The following is an 18,395-nucleotide window of genomic DNA, read 5'->3' on the forward strand; positions in this document are numbered from 1 at the left end:
ATTTTAATTTCTTTTTTTCTCAATTAAATTGTGACATGTCGCTAATGTTTAAAAATCATTGAAGAAATTGACGTGATTAGAACTAGAACCACCGACATAAAATTAAGGCAACATTTATATCACATGATACTTAGTTTTATAATTATAAGTTGAATAGTATATTAACATCTAACATTATTGTTCGAATTAATTTTTATTTTTATATTTCTTATATAATGTTAATCTGGTTTAAATTAATAAATAAAACATTTATTTAATAAAAATAATACTTTTAAAATAAATTAATTATATAGTTTATTATTTAATATATTCTTTTATATAGAATGCAATATAAAATAAATAATATAACATTAGTATATATTAATTATTTAATATAATAATTATTTTATATTGTATATTTGCAATATTATGTAAAAATATATTAAAATAATATATATATATATATATATATATTAGTATTTTATTATTTAATATGTTTATGCTATATGCTTATATTTATTGTAAATATATTAAATAATAAGCTTTATTGATTAATATACTAAAAGATATTATTTTTTATTAAGTAAATTTAATATTTATTAATTTTAAACTAGATTAATATAATAGATAAGGATTTTTGAAAGAAAAAATAAAACTAACTCAAGTTCTAGTGAACTTTTTAAAAATATATTTGATAAGGAATTTTAAACTAAATCAATATTACAGTATAAAAAATAAAAATAATAATAAAAAAAGAAGTAAAGGAACGTATATAAGGTATAAGTTTACACACTTAGCAATTTACAAAAGACAACGAATTATTTTTCCTTCCACCAATGAGTTTCAGGAACTACGCAAACAGACTTAAAACCACAAAGAAAAAGAAATCTTAATTATATGGACAAAACCATAAAGGATTGTCTTTAAACAGAAAAATGTGAAGCAAAAGTTGTTGTCTTTTCCCGGTGAAACCACATTTCTCTCTCAAAAGGACAAACTCACCTTTAATGCAATTATAACATTACTTAATTATAATAAGTGACATAAAACAAATGTACTTAAATCATAAATGGGTTCCATTTCATTTTGGTGTACAATAGTTAGATTTTATTTTAATATGCGAAATATTTGACCAACTTATTTTCTTAGTTTTCATTTAGTATTATTTTCCATTTATAATTATTTCAAAATCATTTAGTAAGTGATAAAGGATTTTGATATTCTCTTAATTTCTTTCGATTATATATTATCATTTAAGAGTAAGGATTTGCATTGATTAACTTAGTGAAACCCCTAAAATAACTATATATAAAAAATAAAAATACAAAAAAAGACAAAAGCCTATAAATAAGTAGTGTGTAGTAAAATAGTAAAGATATATTTTTAAATATTAAATTAAATTTAAAATTATTATAAATGAATAGATGAATATAACTTTAATTTTTCAACTATGTGATTTAGTGTTTGGATATCAAACTTCTCATGGATTATAATTTGGTTTGAGAAAGCTCATAGTGGTGTATATATCGTTGCCTCCATTCTTTTGATGGTTTTTATTTGGTTCAAATAGTTTTTGTGTAATGTAATGATTGTCTCTCTTTATTTTTATTTTTTTAATTTGGTTCAATTAATTTTTGTGCAATGTAAGTATTGTCTTATGGGATGCATATGTTGTAAAGGTTGGATCAAATGAAAGTTTTGTATCATCAAGTCGATGTGATTGAAATAGGAAAAAAAATATTGATGTCGTTGATGATCCAGTGATGCCCATATGGATATAGTTAACTTTGGAGTTCAAATAGGACAACTCTTTTTTCTTTACGCACTTTTATATATGGGATAGATATAAAAAAAAAAAAAAAAATCTTGCATATCCACACAAAATGATTGAAAAAAAGTATCTTATATATAGTGTTATCCAAATGTTGGCCACTTACATTAGTTTTAATTTCAATTTTTTTATTTATAAAAATGCATGTCTAGGTGAAAAAAATCAAAACATTAGTTAATATTGTTTGATCATTGTATAGCCTACTCAGTACAAATATTTTCAATTTTAATTATAAATAATTTAGTTTTAGTTACTATGTTAATATTAGTCTATTATTTTCTATAATTTTATTTTGTATTTTTCTTCTTCTTTAAAAGGTGTAACATGAATTATCTACTGAATTTAAATCAAAGTATGTATTGTTTTGTAATTTTAAGTATTATATTTTTTTTACTATTAACAACCTTAGCTATATATTTAGGTATTATATTTTTACTATCATTTAAAGTTTATTGTGTTATTAATTGTAAACAAAAAATATTTTTATTTTGTAGGAGAAATATAATTATATAACCAACATTTAAATAAGGTCAAATAACAAGTCACACAAGAAGGCACAGAGAGCTCTAGTTCTACCTCTATCAGTGATAATGAAGTTTATTTGCAAGTTGTTAAGAAGGATGTGAATGGAACTTGTATGAGTTTGTTAGATTGGGCCATGACTTCATTTGCTTCACATGTCCCCAGTCTACTATGTTTCAAGCACCACCAATCACTACAAAGGTGATAGAGGAACTATAATATAGGATAAATAAACTAAATAATGTTGATCTTGCTACAAAGACTGCTAAGGAAAAAATGTTGGAAGAACATATATGATAATATGATGAGTACGGTTGTAGATAATCCAGAGCATAGTGTTGATGATGCTCACGATGATTATGTTGATAAGATAGCAGAAGACCTTTTATTAAGCTCCTTGATTTTACTTTTTTATTTAAGATTTCTAGTTGTATTTCAATTTTACTATATCATACTTTTGAATTTCTAAGTTATTGAGTTTTTAGTACATCTTATTGATCTAGTTACATTTTATGTAGTTTTCATTATCAACTCGTATGTTTGTATTAATGAGAGATACAATAGAAGTCATTTATTATGTTTTTGTTTAGTATAAATTGGGTAATCAATATTTTATTCATTATAAAACTATAGCAGGTCTAAAATTATAAATTAAAAGGTAATATTAAAAAATACTAAAAAATTAGCGATCGAAACATTTAGTAGCAATATATTAAAATGTATTTTTGCGATTGAATTAGCGATCATTTATATGACCAAGAAAAATTTAAGAATTAAATTAATTTTTTGTTTGCAATAGAATTAACGTACGGCTGAATTAATCAGTAGGTATCTACGACTTAATCAACGACTGATATTAAATACCAAAACTTTGAAAAATAAAATATATACCAAATATTTTGGTTGCAGAATTAGTTATATCATATTAGGTGACCAATATTTTAGTGATTAATAATTATAACTTTGTAACAAACATATTTGGTCACTACGTAACAACAAATACAAATTTGGTCGCTAATTGCATTAACAATTAGGTTTTTAGAGACCAAATGCTTTCAGTCGCTAAATCTATCATTGGACTAATAACAACCAAAATGGACAAATATTTTAAATATTTTAAATATATTAAATTTTTAGTTGGTCGCTAAATAATATCTTTTTTTTAGTTATAAGTTTTTAAATTTTTAAACATAACTTTCTCATTAATTTAGAAAAAATATTTTAAATGAAATAAAAATATTTGTAAGACTATAACCAAATATATTTCTCTACTTGAATAAAAATATTTTCTCTACTTTAATATTCTCACATTTTGAAAATTTCAGAAGAACTTTATGTTTGTTTCAATATATAAATTTAATTGTGTATATGGGATGTGGAGAAAAAAAAGTATGGGTCACTCAATAGTTATCTTAAGAAGTCATTTTGCATAAAGAAAAACTCGCCTCTCATACCAAAGACAAATTAAATTATTATTATTATTTTATTATTATTATTATTAGTGGGGTTGAGATATATACTTTGTGTCTCTATATTTTATTTAATAAAAATATTTAAAAATTATCAATATATTTAATAGATTAATTGGTATTGTATTTGGTATTCAAATTTCAATATCTTGAGTTCAAGTCTTATCTTTGTAAAAATGATTAATTTTAAATACTATTTTTTATTATTTAAATATTTAAAGATAAAATTATCTAAAAAATATGAACACCAAATGGAGCAATATGTTTTATTATATTTTATCTTATTATTATATATTACTTATGAATACATAAGTTTGCAATTATTTAACACAAATAGTTATATTTTGCTATATATATTATTTATATTTATTCTTTAAAATTTGCTTTAATTTAAAAATATTATTCTTACAATAAAAAAATTGTTAGTTGTAATAATCCAACTAGTCATCATACTTACTATAGTTTAACAACTATATAACATAAAAGGATTAAAAGCAACAAATATATATATATATATATATATATATATATATATATATATATATATAACTACGTCAAATGCATAATAGGGTGCAAAAAAAGTTCTTACTTGCCAATTAAGCTTCTATACAAGACCAAATTGCATATTGTAACATTCTAAATTTTCTACTAGTATAATGGTTAATTATTATTTATTTTGATATTTATGAAGATTATTTTCTTATAGTTATTTTAATGGGTTTTATAGGATGTTTTAAAGGTTTTTAATAATTATTAGTATTTTAATAAAATATTTATGAAAATTATTTTTAAATAATATTTTTATTTTTAGTAGTCCAGAACGGACCGTTCTCAAACTAGAACGGGCCGTTCCAAACTACTAAAATGGCCTATAAAGACTAGACTGGAACAGGCCGTTCCAACACATGATTTTATGAGTAAAATGCGAAGCTAAAACGGGTCGTTTTGATTTGGGAATAGGTCGTTCCAGATATGGCCGTTGTAGGTAAAATGTGATTTCAGAACGGGCTGTTCTAGTTTTGGAACAGGTCGTTCTGAATGTGAAATTTACACATGACAAACGAGTCTAGAACGGGCCGTTTTGGAGACTCTTGATGCCTATAAATAGAGCTTTCTGCACTCCAAAAAAGCACACATTTCAGTTTTGACTTCTTTCAATTCTGACTTCTTTTCCTTCCACACTCTCTAGAGACTAAGGAGAATCAAGAGAAGGAGATCAGTCAGATTCTGCTCTAGCTTCATCTTCTGCTCTAGCTTCATCTTCTGCTCTAGCTTCATCTTCTGCTTATCCAGGTAAGGGAGAGTGAGAAACCTCGCTCTGGGGTGTGAGAGTAATTGTTGGGTAATAGGATTGGCCCCCAATCCTTTGCCTGATGCATGCTTCTAGGAATAGGCAAAATATGAATGTTTTTTGTTTTGTCTTCTGATTATTCTGTTGTGTTCCATGTTGGATGTAATGTGTGAATATGTAATTAATTTTGAGAATAAATATGTTTTGATATAAATTATAGTGCTCTATGGATTCTTGAGAGAACCCTATGAGAAATAGACAAAATATGAATATTTTTTGTTTTGCTTTCTGAATGCTCTGTTGCATTCCTTGTGTGATGTAGAGTGTAAATATGTATTTGATTTCAAAACTAGATATGTTTTGATATGAATTAGAGTGCTATGTGGGTTCCTGTACGGAAACCTATGAGGAAATTATGAATATGACTATGTAAAATATGAACAAATGACATGAGACATGATGTGAATGAGAATGTGAAACGTGATGAAATGAGATAAGCTATGATTATGAGAATGTGAAATGTGATAAAATGAGATAAGCTATGACCATGAGAATGTGAAATGTGATGATATGAGATATGAAATTCCATAACAAGTGAAATGTTGAGTTAATGAAATAGTGAATGTGTGACATGCATCATGTGCATATATGATTTATTCCCGGTGTGCCGCTTAGGTCGCTCGCCAGTGATGTAACCAGCTAACAAGGTGTACCTTAGGGTCACTAGTGATATAACAAGCTAACAAGGTGTACCTTAGGGTCACCAGTGATGTAACAAGCTATGTGATGAAATGATGAGAAATGTGAAACTTTTATATGGCACCACATGCATGCATTTATGAGTCGAGTCCATGACATCATTGCATGATAAATGAGAGTGCATGTGATATTGATTGTGTATGTGTATTGTTTACATGTGACTTATGTTTGTTGTGTGTGTGCTATCTAACCTTTATTTCTGCACCTGGAACTGAGTGAGATATTTCTCACTCCCTTGTTGTTCTTTGTATGTGTTTAAATTGTATTGCAGATGATCATCAACATGAGGATGTTGGTGATGAGGCTTAAGCTTCAGTTGGACATGCTCTGATAGGATATGTGACATCGGGGCTTAGCTAGGTTTAGCATTGGAGTTTCATTACTATTATTGTGTTTTGGAAAGATTGATGTTTTATTTTGTCATCATTTCTGCATTGGACTACGATTTGCGAAATATCAATGTGAACTATCTGTCTATGTATTTTGAAACCTTATTTTTAAGAAAGTTTTATTTACTCAAGAATGTACTTTATATTTATTGTGTTATGTGGAGTAGAGGGTGTCACACATATCAAAGCAAACGCAAAAAAAATTATCACCAGCATGACTCATCACCAAGCCAACTAAGCATCTCAACTAATCCTGCCCTGCTTCCATACCAAATATGATCATCGCAATTTCAACACAAGAAAAATACAAGGTAAGCTTGTGAAAAGAATCTTCATACTACATAATTGAACAACCCACAACAATTTAGCATATTTAGCTTCATATAAACAATGCAACTTCTCTACCAACAACACATTATACAACTTAAACAGCTTAATCAATTTCAACCCATTCAACACAACAACACATAACTAATTATTTCTAATGAGTTGTCACACATACCAACTATGGAGATCTCATACAATAGAGGTCAACAATTTAAGTGGCTAGAACTATCGAACAACAACATCTGACCTATCTCAACTAGGTCATCTAACAACTTAATTTGATTCCAGGTTTTCCACTTAAACTAGGAAGTCTAGTATTATTGTCAAAATAAATGGGTATGAATCTACCACAACATTAGCTTGCATCATTAAGCCACCTATGAGATTAGTCCATCGACTATCCTCCAAGTACTATGCCCCTCAAACACTCGGTTAGGGATTAAGTCCTCAATTTGATACTTTACTCAGTTGGTTGCTTTATACACATAGTCTCGACCTTGTTCACAAATAAATACCACATAAAATCTAGAGGAGACAACACAACAACTTACCATTTAGAAGTCAACTTACTTACTTAAGGTTTTCAACACTTTGGCTCTCATAGCACCATAACGTGTATCCTCACAATTGGATATTAAGTTTTGAAAGCAACAATTACTTTTCTTTAGTCTTTATGTATCTTAGCAAAGACATGCATCTCTATCACATGTTTAATAACTTAACAACTTGAGCAAAGCAAACAACATACAACTTTACATTACACTACAACATCTCACAACTTATACAACTTATTCATTAATCAACTTACAACTTAAAACATGAATATCACCACATAATGTATCAATTCACAATATATAGATTCATCATTATACATCATCATCATCATCTATACAACTTGTTTATCATCATTCAACTATTAAAATATCTTGAAACAACAACTTTCACCATGCAACTTGTGCCCAAGGAATGCCATATTGAAGCTAAGGGCTCCCTGTCTCACCCACACTCGACACCAAACTACTTGCACCTAGCCTAGTTGAGACAAAAAGTCTCCCACTTTCCTATGCATGGTGTAGCAATAGCCCACACTCAACCTTAATGTGCATGGGTTCCTACATAATTCACCTAATGCTACTTGATTGGCACCCAACGTGATTGCAATCTGATACAAGTCTCTCTCCTCACTCCAACACCATTCAAATTATGCCTGTCATGTTTCCAATTTGAGATGCTTCTCTCTTCTCACACATGATGCCACCACTTTTACACCTAGTGTGAGTAAGATATATAGTGTGTCCTTGATTGAACCACGCCCAACACCATGAAAGCATGTCCAACATGATATCATTTCTACAGTTATGTAGAACTCAATTTCAAGCCCCATTGCACTTGAAATCTAGCAAAATTCTAACATGCATTTCACAATACAACATTTAGGCACCACAAACAACTAAAAAACAACTTCATTTACAACATGCAACTACTGAAACTCATATATCATCATAACCCCTTCAAATACAACCAAGAACTCAAAAACCTATTCACATTCTGTTCCTCCCTTTGAATCGTAACAGTAAAAAACAATGAAAGCAAACAACACATTATCAACATGCAATCCATGAAATCAATACAAGCTTCACTTACCTCTTAGAGAACCAAATCAAAAAGAGGAGAAAAGGAAGAAAATGAGCTTCATATGACTTCGAAGCAACAACATTAACTTCCCAAACTCTAAATCTTTTATTCAACAATTTTAATCAGCTACAAAAGGAAAAGAAAGGTTTCTCAACAAGAAAAATAGAAGATGATTCACTCAAAGTTAAGAAAACTTCTTACTAGATTCTCTCTTTAGATTTATGAAAATTTGAGTTATAAGGCTCAAAACCTAAGAAAACCCCTTTAATACCTTTCTTGACCTGACCCAACTTATCTCTAGTTCAGCTATATTGAAACCAAATTACTTTTAGGATCCCTTGACCCAAAATTCTAAAATGTGGTTGATATCTAAACAATAAAGAATATAATTAATAAAACAATCATAAAATCAATAGTTTGACATTAGTAATGATAAAATTTTCGTCAACAAAATTCTCATAATTGACACCTTATACCTTAATTGCATTGGTCGAATGGGTTAATAATATAGATTAGGCATTCACATAATGATGTGCAAAGATTTTAAATTAAATATATTAATAATGTAAATATTTTGTAAACGATTATCTAATTATAAACTATATATATATATAGAGACCACATACTCGAAGAGTAAGTTATCCCTATCTTACTGCAAAAATGTGTTAGCTGTTTTTACTTTTCATCATGCGGAATGAGGCCTTCATAAAACAAAATGTCACGATCGCAAAGCGGGGAAGCACCACTTATTCTTGTCCAGCAGTTTTCCATGCATGCACATGCAATCTTAAAAAATCATTTTGAGGCATCAACGATATTAAAGTTTGGTTATCTTTTCATATGGTTTAATTACCATACGTTCCACATATCAATCTAGGTTCCTTATTAAGGCCACGTTTTAATTTAGATTTTGCTAAATTTGATTTTAAAAAGTAGGCGTTGAAAAAACTGATTTTAGAAAAGTTGAAAACTAATGATAAAAAATTATCACTGTAATGAATGAAGAGTATAAGTTCGGACCACCTATTTCATCGTTAGAATTTCCACATAAACCTTCAGTTATATCATTCAACTTGAGATATTGTTATTAAAACATCAGAATTAACCATTCTTACTTAATTTGGATAAAGGGTATAGTAGTTATAATTTGACAGAAAAAGGAAGAATATGTTAGATGTGAAGTGGTCCAGAATCGCATGTTTCATGCCTTGGAATGTTTCGCATATAGCATGGAATCATTATTTTATTTTTGATCTGATAAGGGTTGAAAAGGTTGGGATATATATCATTGTCTGGGATACTTGTGATGATGAGATTGGACGGCCAGATGCGAAGAAACACCGATTGAGCACAAAAGTCCACGTACAAAAATGACAAAACATTATATATTTGTATATTTTATCTTCATTTTTTGACTTCACCATAATCCGTCAAGGCGGAGTTCACCAGATTCTAATTAACGACAGCCCCACCTTGCATTGGCCATTATCATAAAAAAGAAAGAAAAAAATAATTTCAATTTTAATCATCACTCCTTCTCAATCACGTCACCCCCCACTTAACATGCGAGATCTTCCACGAACCACTTCTCATGGCCTATTGTAAAAGAAGTAATGGCCGTCCCTATCCAAGTATAGTTAATTAATTGAGCAAAATGTACATTTCATGAACCATATTGTTATCTTGGCGCATGCTCCTCTATAAAAGCCAATTATATATATTATATACATATTCCCTTGAGCGATGCCAAATTCACCTTTCTTAGTAAGGAAAAGATGCATAGAAGGCCTTTTATTCCTGATCTCAACCAACCCGCTCTACCTGATCTCAATTTCCCACCTCCTCCTAGTCATTATGATTATGAGAATCAGGTCATCATACATAACTTCCTTCTTCTGTTATGTACATTCTTCCTCACTTTTCATTAATTCATATATTTCCTTTACTCTCTCTCTCTATATAGACTATAGAGACATGATCAGTTGTGTTACATACTTGATGTAATTTATTTCAGCTAATTCCAACGGTTGCTGATGATGCTGCTTCTTCTTCTGGGAAAGGCAAGATACGAGAAGAAGGTGATGAAAGTGAGAGTGGCTCCAACAACTGGCTCAAAATCATCAAATCCCTGTTGAGCAAGATTCTTAATTACTTTGTTTAGGAAGAATCAAGAATGTCCTCATGTGCATCATTGTAGCATATGTCAGCCTCTGATAAATTAGCCACTTTTTTATTTCTTCTTGTTGAGTTTCTTTTCTACGCATCAATTGGTGGTTTTGTGGTGGAATATTTGTGTGTCATATTTATTGTATCATATGTCTGTATAAATATATGTGTTTATATTTGTCTGTATTTATATGTGTTTATTAGTACTTGCTAATTTTGTTAATTAGAACCTACTCGGTTCTTTTAGTGGTTCAGTATCTTTTCATTTTTTTTAATTGAAAGAAAAAAATTCCTCTTACCAACTCTTTGATTAATTTAAGCTTTACAGTATAAATATATATGAACCACACGAGGATCAATAGTGCAACTCAAACTTACCCTCAGTCAAAATACTCTAGTTTGTATTAGAACACCAACCTCATAATAATAATAATAATAATAAAAAAAAAAAAACTAGCTCCTTGCTTCGGTTGGTAATCACTCCCAACTCCTACCTAACTTTATAAAGTTTAATCCAATCAATTATCCCCAATAAATTTACACACTTTGTTTTGTATTCTGTTTCTAAAATTTTATGTAGTTATTATAATAATAAAAATAATGTACTTACTCATTTCACAAGTTTATGCACAAAATATAAATAATTAATGTGAGATATATATTAAATATGAATAATTATCTATAAAAAATATTTTTAGAGATCATTCTTCAATAAAAATGTTTGTAAGAAATTTTCAAATTCTTATCTAATCTAATTTTTTAACGCAAAAATTATCTCGTCCAAGAATATCTTTACAGGTTAATTTTCAATTAAAGTACTTTTTTAGAATTTTTTTTTAATTTTTTTTTATCTAATTCAATTTTTTTTATCAAAGAGGAGAATAATTCTTAAAAATACTCTCATAAAAAATAGTGGTCAGAGTTTAAACAAATAATAATTTTTTTATAGTAAAAGATAATTATATTAAGTGGATATTGGCGGTACCATAAACCCATATACAAAATTTCAAACAAACCTAACATATATACTACATCATCCCTCTTAACCCAGGTTAAGAGGTAATTTACATTTTAAAAAGTATAAATTACCGGTCAACCAAGGATTACAAAAAAATATGGAATAATAAAAGACTATTCCCACACTAACTTCCTACTATTGCCTAGTAATTAAGTGTACTACCCAGGACAGCATAACAGTTTTGGAGTTAGACAAAACATTGTTGATTTATAATTCCACATTTTGACCACCAGTAGAATCAGCCACCTCTCACTGCTAGGCTCGAGACATCATCATCTGCTAAGAGTTTTTCAATCAGTACCTTGCAGCCAAAGTTCCTCATAAAATTGAGATGAAATCCCAACCTTCTCCATACTTTTCCTCATACTACCAAATCATGGGACTATTGACCATGTTGTGTTTTAGGTCTCCCCTGACAAAAAAAACTGACAACAAAATTGTTCAATAATGGTAGAGAATAATCAACGGTCCATTAAAAAACCATCCTAACTGAGTTGGCGCCTGCCACGCTGTTAGTTTACTCGACACTAGTCCCATATATCTCAACAATAAAGGCCATCGTTAGATGTAAGGATTGTGCGTAATTTAGTCCTTAGGAGATCTGTCGAGATTTTGTGAAATATGATTTTTTTTTTTATATCTTTATATATCTAAAGTCACTTCGAATTATTATCATATATAATTGTATATGTTTAATAAATTTTAATTTATTTATAAAAAAATTTATGATCACTTTAATCATAATAATTTTAGAGTAATAGAAAATTTTAAGTAATAAAATTTAAAATTTAATATAAATAAATGATATTAAATGATAATTTAATATAATTGTTTGAGTACAAGAAAATAAAAATATTATTACAAATTAAACATTATGAATTATAAATTAATCTCGAATCTTAGGAAATAAATTATAAAAATATGAAATACTAAATTATATTTTTTAATTCAAGATCTAATTAATTAAAAATTCTTAAAAAAATTATAAACCAAATGATATATTAAATTAAATTCAATTAAATAATATATCTATTTGTATATTATAAATATTTATATTTCAAATATTATTGTTTATATATAAAATTCTAAACTCATCACGACCGTCCTTTTCTATGCGTGGAACATCTTGGAATTGGCAGCATTTTTTAACAATAAGTATAGAATTTTTTATGCCGTTTGCTTTGTATGTGATGTGGAAAGAGTGTTGTAGTCTGGTATAACATTATACTCTGCAGCCGTAATTAAAATAAGTTCGTTATTCATAATATTTTAATAAAATTTATATATAAAAAAGGTATACAATTATCCATTTGAACACAACAGTACTTAATGCTCGATCTTTTAACATAGGAAACAAAAACAAAGGCCAAAATAAAAACAAACAATTATTGAAACATATATTCTTCTTCAACACTTTGACATTATTGGACCTACAATTACTCAGCAGAAGCTAGAATCCTTGATTTAGTCGTTCTTGTTCTTTAATGATAATGATATCCATTCGCAGAACTTGTTCCAGTATCCTTTGATCCAGCTATAGCTACTCTCATCACTTTCGCTTTTTCCTATCATCTCACCTTTCATTGATGCAGCACCAGTATTAGTAGAACTGCCTTCATCATGAATCCACACAACCTGAAATAATTAAGTTTCATTTATATAGTTATAGTACTAGTAATAAGTATACTGTATACATATTAATTAATTAGTTGATGAAGTAATGATGACATATATAGAGAGAGAGAAGTGAGAAGAGAGGGTACAAATGTATTAAGTTGAACACATGCATGCAAGTGACCTGAAAATTATGAGCAACAGAAGTTGGTGTTGCTTGTTCCTCTTGATGACTAGAGTCAGGAGGAGGGGATTTGTTGAGATCAGGCAAAGCAGGTTGGTTGAGATCTGGCAGAGTTCTTGAACGCTTCCCATACATGCCTGCCTCACTATCTAAACAACTAATTAAGGAAGATCTAGAGGCTTTCAGTTTAAGCTGTGCATTCCTCAGTTCGTTAAGAGTTTATATAGACTGAAGAAAGAGAGAGAGAGAGCGATAGAGCAACGATTCAAGTTTGACCAGATGGAATAAAGTAAAAAATAAACATTAAATCTTATCACTCAATATTTTGTCCCAAACTTTTTAATCCTGAGGATCAATAACGGATAAGAAAGATTTTTAGTGGGGTATACACAAGAAAAATATAATTTTTTTTTTATCAAATACATATTTTTGTGATAAAAAAAATCTAAAATATCTATTTTTTTTTATAAATTATAATTATCTCGTGAATAAAGTGACAATTTTTCTTTATTTTCTTCTTTATTTTTGTGTGATTTATTTAATATAAAAGAAACAAAATAGTAAAAATTAACAGAATAAAACTAATACTAATTTATATTCATTTTTATTTCTTCTAATTAATATATATATATATTATTTTGGAAGTAAATTATCCCTAGTCAGTCAATACATATTGTACCTATCATACAACATCAAAAGAATTAAAAAATAAAAAAAAAATGAAAACTGGATATTTTACTAAATTAAATTATAATATCATTATATATAAGAGATCATTTTTTTTAATCTAAAAACACCATATTATATTAAAAAAAATAGAAGCAATTTTTTTATCGGTAAAGACAATTACTTAGTAGGGTAAATGTGAATAAAAGATTAATATTTTAAATATATTAAAAATAATTAAAATGTAATATAATATAATTTATATAGTAAAATTTTAGTGACGCAGTTGCCGTTTCTCTTACCGCCACTCCTCCTGGTGACGTTGCTTCCCCTCCCACAAACTTCTTTTTCTCAGCTTCCCATATAACTAATCAACTTTTCCCCTCACACATGCTAGATTTTTGAAACAATATACTTTTATGTTCAGTTATAAATCTTCTATTTGGCATTCTGTAACATGTCATAGCTTTTCTAGTGAAAAAAAAAGCTTTTAAAATCGGTTATTTTTAATTTTTAAAATCGGTTTCATAACCGATTTAAAAAAACCGATTTTAAAAGTTAGACTTTTAAAATCGGTTAAATAACCAATTTTAAAAGTTAAATTTTAAGATCGATTGTCTTATAACCGATCTTAAAAGTTCTGGCCAAGAAAAAAAATTAAATTAGAACGGGTCGTTCCAGATTGTGAAAAAATATTTGAAGAACGGATTCAGAACGGGCCGTTCTCCTTTCAGTACGGGCCGTTCCAGTTTCGAAATTTAGTCAAAATAAACCTACAACGAAAATAGAGACAAGAGAAGCGCATGAGAAAACGAAAAGAGACATAAGAAGAGGAAAACGAAAACGAAAACGACAACGAATTTTACCTCTTTAGAAAATGAGAGCGCGAGAGAGTAAAAAAATGAATGGAGGAAAAAATTAAAGAGAATGAGATTGGAGGGAAATATAAAAGGTTTCTAATGATACTTTTAAAATCGGTTATTTAAGAACCGATTTTGTATACTACATACAAAATCGGTTCTGAAATAACCGATTTTAAAAGTAGTACTTTTAAAATCGGTCATAAAATAACCGATTTTAAAAGTACTTTTAAGATCGGTTATTTTATAACCGATCATAAAAGTTATGGCTGATACAACTTTTAAGATCGGTTCTTTTGTAACCGATCTTAAAAGTTGTGTCAGACATACCTTTTAAGATTGGTCATAAAATAATCGATCTTAAAAGTACTTTTCAGATCGGTTAAATTTGAACCGATCTTAAAAGAGTTCATATTATTTACAAAATTGCCACCGCGTCACTTTTAAGATCGGTTACCTTGTAACCGATCTTAAAACTCCAATTTTAAATCCAATTTTTGCACTAGTGAATGACAATACTGGATGAGTTATTGATAATGGGAAGGATGTCAACTTTTGGATTGATTCATGGTGCCTAGGCACATCTATTGCTAATACTCTTGGCATTCCTGTTAGGTTACAATGTCGTCTATGTTCATCGATTTCTTGTTTTGTTTAGCACTCTGCCCGAATTATTCCATAGTTAATCTTTAACAAAATTCATGTTCTAAGTTATGCCTTGTTGCATCTTTGTACCCCTTGTGGACATGGGAAAGATCAGTCAATTTGGTGTCTTGCTAGTGATGAGGTCCTCTCTCTAAAGTCTGGTTTTCACTATGTTAGGCCACTAGAGCAACAAGTCTTTTGGACTCAATCATTTGGTCTAATGTCATCCCCTCCTCGTAATCTAGTATTTTATGGTGGTTGTTGCACAAGAAGCTGCCGACTGATGAGAATCTTAGATCTTAGAGGCATTATCATGATTTCTATGTGTAGTTATTATGAGCCTTTATATGAGAGCATGGATCATTTGTTTCTCCAATACAACTTTGCTAAAGCTTTATGGTCTTGGCTGCAACACGTGATACATGTTATCATTAATTTTTCATACACCATCTCACTTTTCAGTTTCCTACAAAGAAGTTGGAGTAGTCAAGTTATGGATGTTTTGGCCTCTATGGTAGTGCATGTAATTTGGATCATCTAATTAAGGAGAAATTGTTTGTACTTCAACAATAAAGCTCTTTTGTTCCAACACTCGATTTCAATGGTTGTCTCGACCGTTTCTTTGACAGGTAAATTATCAACCGGTTCGGGTTCTCATTCCATGGAGGAATTCAATATCTTGAAACGCCTCATGGTATTTATCCATCTATTGAAGCTTATTTAGATCAAACAGGTTAATTGGTACCCCTAACTTGCGACTTTATAAAGTGTAGCACAGATGGTGGTGCTCAAGGCTCCCTTGGTCATGCTACTAATGGTGGTCTGTTTAGAGATAGTAGAGGAGCTTTTTTGGGTGGATTTGTATCCTACATTGATATTAAGACCATTTTGCATGTTAAACTATTGTTGTTATGTGTGCTTTTAAACATGTGCACGATGTTGGGTGGCGTAAGCTTTGGTTAAAATGTGATTCTGAGCTTGTTTTAAACGCTTTTGAAAACACTCAATTGTTCCTTGAGACACCTGTGGCAGATGACGACATTGTTTCTCACTTTGTTCGCATATACATTTTTTTATTCATTCTCATATTTATAGGGAGAGAAATCAATGTCTAGACAAATTAGTTGATTTTAGTTTAAAGTATAAAATTCTTTATAAATGGTGGTCTGTTCTGTCTTTTTTTATTTGGGAGTTTTTTTTTTTGGATCATTGTGGTTTACCTTCTTTTCATTTTTATTGATTCCTACATGGGTTTTGGTATAATTCCCTAAACTTGAAATTTATCTCATTAGATTCATTTATATGAAATTTGTTAAGCACAACTAAAGTTCAAATAAAAAAGTACTACAGATATAATGAAAATTGCATAAAAACAAGTCCAAAAGGCAATTGAAGTTTCAAAGACTATAATTTCATTATATTTTCTAGTTGTTTATTAGACATATATTTTACACAACTTTTATTACGTTATAACTCATGAATTCAAACGTCAATTAAATTTTACAGTTTTGTATAGTTGAATATATTGTTACAGGTTTCACGTTTCGAATTAGTTAAAAATTGATTCAAAATTGAGTTACAAAATTGAAAATTATTATTTTTTTAAAAAGAACAAATTAATCCAAATATATATAAAAAAATAAAATAAAAGATCAAGGCTTAATTGTGTTTTTCATCCCTCAAGTATTGTAATTGTGCAATTTTGATCCTCAAGGTTTTAATTGAGTAATTTTAGTCCTTAAAAGATTGTGATTATATGATTTTAGTCCCTTAATTTTTAATTGAACAGTTTTAGTCCTTCAACTATTATAATTGTGCGATTTTAGTCTTTCTCATTAAAAATTTAGTAATTTTAGAATTTATATATATATATATATAATGTTTTAAAATTCTACAATTGTTTACTTATTTAAGTTAACATATATTATAATATTTATTAATATATTAAATGATATATATTTATTATTATTAAACAAATAAAATTTATATACTATTAGTATTTTAATATTACTGATAAATTAATATTAGTAATATTTATAGTATATTTATAGATAAACTAATAATTTGATAAATATAATTTATTATATATTAATATACTTTTACAAAAATATAGGTATATTAATTAGAAATATACATATCTTTTGTTATATATTTATATTTTTGTAAAATTATATTAATATATACTAAAAATATTATTGATATTAATTTATCAGTAATATTATAAAAATAATAATATATAAATTTTATTTATTTATTAATAAAAAATATATATCTTTTGATGCATTGAAGAAAATTATAATATGCGTTAACTTGAATAGACAAATAATTTTATAATTTTAAAATATTGTGTATATATATATATTAAAATTATTAACTTTTTAATGAGAGATTAAAATCGTACAATTATGATATTTGAGGGACTAAAATTTTTCAATTAAAAATTAAAGGACCAAAATTGCACAATTTCAATTCTTTAAGGACTAAAATTACTTAATTAAAACTTTGAGGATTAAAATTGTAACATCCCAATTTTCAAAAAAGTTATTATTATTATTATTAGATGGTATTAGGTCATAATTATTTTAATGATTATAGAGGAATATTATTTTGTACGTTTTAAATAATTATTATTTTGGACAATTATTTTGTACGTATTAAATAAGTATTTTTATTAGCTTTTTTAAATAAATATTTATATGTTTTAAGAGAAGGTTGATTTTATATGATATTTTGTTATTCAAATTATATTATTATCTTTTGGGTCAGAAATATATTATTATTATAGAGGAAAAATATTTTATAATATACATGTATTTATTTTATTTAATCATTTTGAGGAAAAAGAGAAGTGGGTTAGAAGAGAAGGAAAATGGGTTGGGTTGACCCAGCCCAATGGATTAATTTTAAGAAAGGAGTCAGGTGGTGTTAACTCTATCTGCCTCATTTGCGTTCTAAAGGGTTATAAAAAAAAAGAGGAGAAACAAAGAGCTCTAAGGAAGAGTACTCAGGAACGATCTTAGATCACACCAAGACCATTCGT

The 18,395-nt window shown here is 28.1% G+C and overlaps 1 long non-coding RNA gene across 1 annotated transcript; it reads left to right on the forward strand.

The window, feature by feature from the left end:
* The first annotated feature begins 9,776 nt into the window (after nucleotides 1-9,776).
* Nucleotides 9,777-10,620, forward strand: LOC145957720 (uncharacterized). Its single transcript, XR_014433728.1, has 2 exons — nucleotides 9,777-10,073; nucleotides 10,217-10,620. It is a non-coding gene; the product is annotated as an uncharacterized LOC145957720 (long non-coding RNA).
* Nucleotides 10,621-18,395: the final 7,775 nt, after the last annotated feature.

This window comes from Cajanus cajan, chromosome 5, assembly GCF_000230855.2.
Source record: "Cajanus cajan strain Asha chromosome 5, NIPB_CcT2T_4, whole genome shotgun sequence".
NCBI lineage: Eukaryota > Viridiplantae > Streptophyta > Magnoliopsida > Fabales > Fabaceae > Cajanus > Cajanus cajan.